This window comes from Salmo salar, unplaced genomic scaffold (genome assembly GCF_905237065.1).
Source record: "Salmo salar unplaced genomic scaffold, Ssal_v3.1, whole genome shotgun sequence".
Taxonomy (NCBI): domain Eukaryota; kingdom Metazoa; phylum Chordata; class Actinopteri; order Salmoniformes; family Salmonidae; genus Salmo; species Salmo salar.
The window spans coordinates 112,501-120,000 of NW_025549062.1; the positions used below are offsets into that span (position 1 = coordinate 112,501).

General features: G+C 53.2%; 1 non-coding gene and 1 pseudogene across 1 annotated transcript; both read right to left on the reverse strand.

Moving 5' to 3' along the window:
* Positions 1 to 5,635: 5,635 nt before the first annotated feature.
* Positions 5,636 to 5,752, reverse strand: LOC123735120 (U5 spliceosomal RNA). Its single transcript, XR_006765267.1, has one exon. It is a non-coding gene; the product is annotated as a U5 spliceosomal RNA (small nuclear RNA).
* Positions 5,753 to 6,837: 1,085 nt separating this feature from the next.
* LOC123735170 (uncharacterized) lies at positions 6,838 to 7,012 on the reverse strand (annotated as a pseudogene).
* Between the last annotated feature and the right edge of the window lie 488 nt (positions 7,013 to 7,500).

Consider the following 7,500-nt stretch of genomic DNA (forward strand, 5'->3'; position numbering starts at 1 on the left):
CCAGGCCCTGCCTGGCATCCCACAGCCCTTTCTTAAAAAGACTGATAAGCAGCCACAACAGAAAACGATCCCTACCTACCCCCCCCGCTCTCCCCACCCCTCTCTCCACCCCCACCCATGTTAAAACAAAACCCTCCTTCACTCTCCCTAGCAACCCCTGAGCCCTGGCCCACACTACTCCTGCGAAAGCACAGTCCCAGTACATGTGGCGTATTGTCTCCTCCCCACCACAAGTTGGTCTCGGGCACTGGGGGGACCGTGCCAAGCTATGCCGGTACATGATGGATCTTACCGGCAAGCACTTGTGGAGGCTTAACCAATTTAGATCCTTAAGACGATTGTCTAGGCCCCGCGCCTGTATGGTCTCCCAGACCACAGCAGGGGTACCCACCACAGGGGGCGCACAAACGGTCCGTCTGACCTCTTCGTACAGGCGTCTGTGGTCCAAACCTACTCGGGCGACTTCAACCTCGGGATGCGCACGTAGCCACTTTGCCGCATGGCTGAAGTGCCACGGCAGCTGTTCAGCCCGAGGACCCGTGTTGGACCACACCATTATGCTTCTCGCCTGGTACGAGAAAAACACCCGCAGGAAATAACCGGAGGGATGAATCACTGGATTAGCGAGCTCATTCAATAAAAACGAAACAAAAATCGAGTCCAGCTTGAGTGGGAAGTGTGGAACTCCTCTCCCTCCCTCCCCGATGGTTGAGAGCATGCGAGCCCTGGCGACATACTCATACCTGCCCCCCACATGAACTGAAACACGAGCCTTACTAGCCCCCCTCCTCATGCTCGCTGGCAAAGGATAGATGTATGCCAAGTACAGAAGGGAAGGCAGTACATCCACTTTCAGGACCAGGACCTTGCCCAAGAAAGACAAGGATCTGGCCTTCCACATTGCCATCTTCCTCTGTACCACAGCAACTCTCATGTTCCAGTTCAGGGTCGCGGAGCCGGAGGTCTCAAAAAGGACCCCAAGAATCCTCAGGGCCCCATTACAGAGAGATAGTCCCCCGGGCACGTCCGTCCTGCCCCGCCATCTGCCGAAATACTTAACAGACGACTTGGCGAGGTTAAGGACCGCTCCCGACGCGCGGGTAAAGTCTCCAATTATGGCCAGAGACCTTAGCAGGCATGAGTCCTTGCACAAAAGCAAGGTGGTGTCATCTGCGTACTGTGTCATCTTAACATGCAAACCGCCGCTTCCAGGGACCAGCAAGCCCTCCACCCCTGCGTCAGCCCTAATGGCAGCCGCCAGGGGCTCCATATAGAGCACGAAAAGGAGTGCCGAGAGCGGGCATCCCTGCCTGACCCCTGATGAGAGGCCAAACACGTCACCCAGATGGCTGTTTATGCTCACCCGGCACCCCGCTCCCACATACAAAATCTTGATCCACTTTATAAAGCGATCACTAAACCCTAACCTACCTAATACTCTGAAAAGAAAAGCCCTACTGACGCGATCAAAAGCCTTGGCCTGATCAAGCGCCGCTACCATCAGAGGTAGACTTCTATCCTCAACCCAGGCGATGGAGTCCCTGATCAGTTGGAGGTTCCACCTAATGGAACGGCCTTCCACCCCACACGTTTGATCCTCATGGACAACGTAGGGAAGGGCTGTGCGCAAACGGTCTGCCATGACCTTAGCTAGTATCTTGTAATCTACGCACAGCATGGTCAACGGCCGCCAGTTGCTAAGGTCGGCGGCGTCCCCCTCTTGTAGAGGAGGGACAGCACACCTACAGCCATCGACCTGCCCGGGACTCCAGTCTCGAGAACGGCCGTCAGGACTTCGAGGACCACCGGTCCAAGCATACCCCAAAACTTGAGGTAAAACTCAGCCGGCAGCCCATCCATCCCAGGCACCTTCCCTTTCCCCATCCTCTTGAGGGCGCTCTCCACCTCCTCTAGTGTTATCGGGGCTTCCATCGCCTTTCTAATGTCCTCCGGCACACGCCGGGACAAGTGTTCTAAGAACACGGTACCCTGCTCTTTTTCTACTACCCTCTCCTGGAAAAACCCCCCGGAAATGGTCAGTTGCCACCCTGACCATCTGCTCCGGCTCCCTAACCACCCTACCCTGTCCATCCCTCACCCCATAAAAACCTGTCTTATCTGCTTTTCCCTAACTGATTTGAAAAACACTGCAGAGCAGGTCTCATTCTGCTCTATAAACTCAGAGTGTGCGCGCTGCAGGAAAGCACGGGCCTTCCGCTCGTGCACCTCCCTGAGCTGAGCCTTGAGGCTGGTAGCGTGCTCAACGTCCATCGAAGTACCGAGGTTACCAGCCTCGTACTCAAGATCGAGTAAACGTTGGAGCTGCTCCACCTCCCTTCTCTCCTCTCTCCCCTTCCTCTTACAAAAACCAATAATAAATACCCTAATTCTTACCTTAACTACCTCCCACCATTCCAAAACCCCTCCGCACATTGGCCGGAGACCCTCAAGCCCCCGAAAAAAACAGAAAAACATTTACAAAAGCCCGCTCCTCCAGGATATCCCGGTCGAGCTTCCAGTACCCCCTACCGAAAAGGCAGACAGGCGCCTTGACCCGAAGGAGTACCCCGTCGTGATCCGAGAAAAACACAGGCAGCAGACGCCCAGACAAAAGCCCCAAGGATTTGGGTAGAAATACATAGTCCAGCCTCCGCTCGACCCCCGAGAGTTACGCCACGTGGGACCTGCTAGCGCCGGAGTAGTGTTAAGGCCTCCATCCACCAGACCATGGCTTGCCATAAGTCCGGTGATGGCCCCCACGCTACTATCCCCTACCCCTCCTAATTCTACATTAAAATCCCCTCCCACTATCAAAACTCTGTTTGTGGCACACAGAGGTGCCAGACTCTCCACCATCTCCCTTCTCTCTGGCACCGTCTGTGGCCCGTATACCCCTATAATCCTAAGTCTAAAATCCCCTAACGTTATGTCCACCCCCAAAACCCTCCCCTGCATTGCAACGTACGTGCCTTCCACCTTCACCTCCCTAGTCCCAAACAAAATCCCAACCCCTGATGAGTGGACACCCCCCACACTCCACACCGACTTCCCTTTTACCCACTCTTTTTTAAACTGCTCTACATCCCCCCCATCCCTTAAATGTACCTCCTGCAAGAAACAAAAGGTAAAACATATGTTTGATAAACAACTAAAAACAGCAGTTCTCTTTACAGTGTCCCTTAGACCCCGAACATTCATAGTCATTATTTGAATGTTTGCCATGGTTGCACATTTAAAAAGAAAAATCAACCAGGTGCAGGGTTCAAGTACTCACTCTGTCTGGTGGGTAAAGGTCCTCATCGATCATGGACGCTGGACCAGCAGCCCCCGAGGCCCCCCCAACCCTCCCACCCCCATACCGTCCTCCTGAGAACCCCATGACGCAGGGAAGGGGTTGGGGATGGGGGTCCCGGCGTCCCAGAATTAACCTGAGACACCCCATCCCCATCTGGCAAAAACAGCCCCGGGGACGACAGGTCCGCGTCCATCCGGATGATTGGGAGAGATGGACCCCGCGAGGACAGGGAAGACACCTCGGCAGTACTGACCATCTCCCCAACCCCTCGTACATCCACGGACAAAAACCCTTGACCCGCTACCTCTGAGGCCTCCCCATCCACTGCGTCCCCCCTCTGAGAAGCCCAAGATGCAGGTAAGGGGTTGGGGTTGTGGATGGGGGTCCCGGCGTCCCTGAAAAAGCCTGAGACACCCCATCACCGTCGGGCATACACAGCGCAGGGGTCACCAGATCTATTTCCATCTGGGTGGGTGTGAGAGATGAGACCCGCGGTGACAGGGGAGTCACCTCTGTGGCACTGTCCCCAAATACCCTCCCCACCCCTTCCAGCCCACTCTGGCCCTCTCCCGTCTCGAGGAAAGCCTCTTTTCTTTTTCTTCCTCCGGGCCTCACCCGATTCCAATAACAGCCCTGACTCCTGCTGGGCCTGCTGTGCTGTGGATGCGTCCCTCTTCGTTCTTGGAGTGGCTGGCAATGGCGAGATGGACCCCCATTCCGCCGTCCTCGTTTGTGAGACCTGGATCTCCTCCACCATCTCCCTCATCTCCCCACGAGGGCCCCGAAAGCCTCTTCATCTATGAAGACTTCGTCGAGGGATGAGCCCAACTCTCCCGTTGCTCCACCAACCTCTCCCGGCGGCCTACTGATGGATTGAGTACCCGTTGACACCTGGGTCTCCGGGACCACCTCCACCGATGACCTCTCCAAAACGACCTTACCCCCGACGTTTGGAGCTGGCAAGGACCGGGCTTGCTTCTCCGGTTCCCCACTCACCATCCTCCTTGCTGCCTCTTCCGGCCTGTGACCTAGGTCCCCTTCTCCTAGCCTCCTCTTCTCCTCCACGCCCTTTCCTCCGGCCATCCTTCCCCCAGCAGCCGCTGCCGCGTATGTTTGTTGCCTCGCCGGGCACTCTCGAAACAGGTGCTGCTTACTGCCACACCCATGACATTCTTTTGGTGCCGTACAATTTTTGGCCTCATGTTCCTCCGACATGCAAAACCTGCATTTTACCAGCCCACATGAAGCTGTTCCATGCCCGTACTCCCTGCATTTCCTGCAGAAAGGTGGCTGACGAGCATAGAACAGCATGCCTCTGTCCGACCCTAAAGAAAACACCGCAGGGGGATGCAAAAGCCCTCAAACCCCCCGGATCTTCCCTTAGGAGCACCTGGAATTGGCGGCGGCCGTTCCAGAAGCCCAGCGAGTCCTTTACATATCTGGCTCCCGATGTTACCTCGCAGTAGCGACCCAAAAAGGCTGCCACTGCCATATCCGTCACGTGTGGATTATACATATGTATATTTATTGTTCTAAAATTCCTTCTTGCCAGGCACACGATGTTGAAAAAGGACAGAGGTCTCTCCCCTTTGCCTCCTTTACCTTCTCCATTACTTCATCACTCTTACTTTCCGTGTAGAAAGTTACATCGTATGCCTCCTCCATTGAGTTCCCCTGCAGGCACATCACATCTGGGACTTTCAGAGATAGCGCCCCCATCAACACGGTCCTCGCAAAGGTGTCCCTCGGCATCCTTACTTCTCCTTCTTGCTTCCATGCAAATCTTACTGTGTTCTTTAGTCCGGCCCTCGGAACCGACCCTGTGTTCCCGCTACCCGCCATTTCGGTATGGCTGTATTTTAAATTTGTTTAGATTTTTCCCGCCAAAAATCTAAAACTCTCTCACCGCCCTCCGGCCATCGGCTTTTAACTCAGCGAGCTTTGAGGCACCGCAGTACCGAGCTTGATCTGAGCCAAAAGGCCGAGAAGCGATAACCCACAAATTGACCCCTGCACCCGCCGGTCCCGGGGGCCTCGGCAGACCTCATCGGTTTGGCAAAAGTTGGCTCCTCCTCACCCAACGCTTCCCTGGTGACAGGCGGGTGTGTTTTTTTTTAAAAGTCGCTAATGCGTCGTTAGGTCACTAGCTCTTTAATCCTAGTGCGACTATTTGTTCAATGCCCGGCAAATACACCAGTCATCGTCGGGCTTGAACTCAATTGCCCGAGCGACTACTTTGAGTGGAAAAAATACGCCGGTCGGTCAGCCGGCTTCAAGTCAAACGCCTGAGCAAAAAGTCTCGGCGTCATCTCTGTCAATTTCTCTTGAAACAAGATACCGGGCTCTGCCAGAAGCAAAGCCCTTCCAAAAATACGTTGAACTCGTAAGTGTTCCTCTCCACGGAAGTCTTTAGTAAAAGGCGAAAGGCTTGTGCGTAATGAAGAGAAACCAGAGTCGTATGGAAGTCAGAGGTCGGGGCCCGAGACACACACGGTGCACTCTAGGCCGGGTCCCCGCGGTGGTCCCCGAACCCACTCTTCCAAGTTTTCGAGGGCTGTGGGTAAAAAGTCACAGACAGACAGACAGACAGACAGACAGACAGACAGACAGACAGACAGACAGACAGACAGACAATCCTGGTGAAGTGATTGTATTTTTGGGGGGGCTCAAAAACACACACACACACAATCCTGGTGAAGTGATTGTATTTTTGGGGGGCTCAAAAACACACACACACACACACACACACACACACACACACACACACACACACACACACACACACACACACACACACACACACACACACAATCCTGGTGAAGTGATTGTATTTTTGGGGGGGGCTCAAAAACACACACACACACACACACACACACACACACACACACACACACACACACACACACAAACAATCCTGGTGAAGTGATTGTATTTTTGGGGGCCTCAAAACACACACACACACACACACACACACACACACACACACACACACACACACACACACACACACACACACACACACACACACACACACAATCCTGGTGAAGTGATTGTATTTTTGGGGGGCTCAAAACACACACACACACACACACACACACACACACACACACACACACACACACACACACACACAAACAATCCTGGTGAAGTGATTGTATTTTTGGGGGCTCAAAAACACACACACACACACACACACACACACAATCCTGGTGAAGTGATTGTATTTTTGGGGGCTCAAAAACACACACACACACACACACACACACACACACACACACACACACACACACACACAAACAATCCTGGTGAAGTGATTGTATTTTTGGGGGGGGCTCAAAACACACACACACACACACACACACACACTCCTGGCCAATGTATTTTTTTTTTTTTTAAGTAAAATGGCGGGAAAACGGGGACCCCCATGAAGGGGGCTTCGCACTTGTTTCAGTTTGGATGATTCTTCTTTTTCATTCCTTCTCTTCTTCTGCTAGCTGTTTTACATAGATTTGGTGTATTTCTTTTCCTTGACAATGGGAGAAAAGTGTTGCACCATTCCCGGAGGTACTGCAATACCGGTCGATGCGTGGAGCGGACGGAGCAAGCCCCATTTCCGACTCCCTGTTCGAAAAATCCATTTAATATGTAGTCCCCCGATGGGGGACGTATCAGATATTAAACTGATAAGAACAGATTTTTTTTTTTTATAAAATATATTTATTACGTTCAAAACCCAACAAAAATCTTATACAATCAATCAATTCAAACACAAATTCCATTAAACATTTCAAAACTATTCAATAATAACCAAACCCAAAAACCAAAAGTCATGGGAGCATTTTCCCTCCCTTCCCATCTACAAACCAAAACCTACACCAAAAATCAAAGAAAAACTCACCCCATCCCGACCGACGGGGACGCCTTCTCCACTCCTGACGCTCCCCGTCGGCCGCCATCCCTCTCCCTGGATGCGGTAACAGCGCCCGACACACGCTCACCCCTGCGTCCCGTACCCCACACTTAGGTCTACCACCCTGCCCTCCTCCTGACTCCGGCCCGGGGACCCCACGAGCCCAAACAGGGAGCTTAAGCCTCCCTCCATCGCCCAATCCTGGGCCATGCCTGTAAGGTCAAGCTCAGACAGGGGTGTAAAGGTGAAGGAAGAGGGAACCCAAGAGGGCCCCTGCAACCTCCCCTCCCCTCCA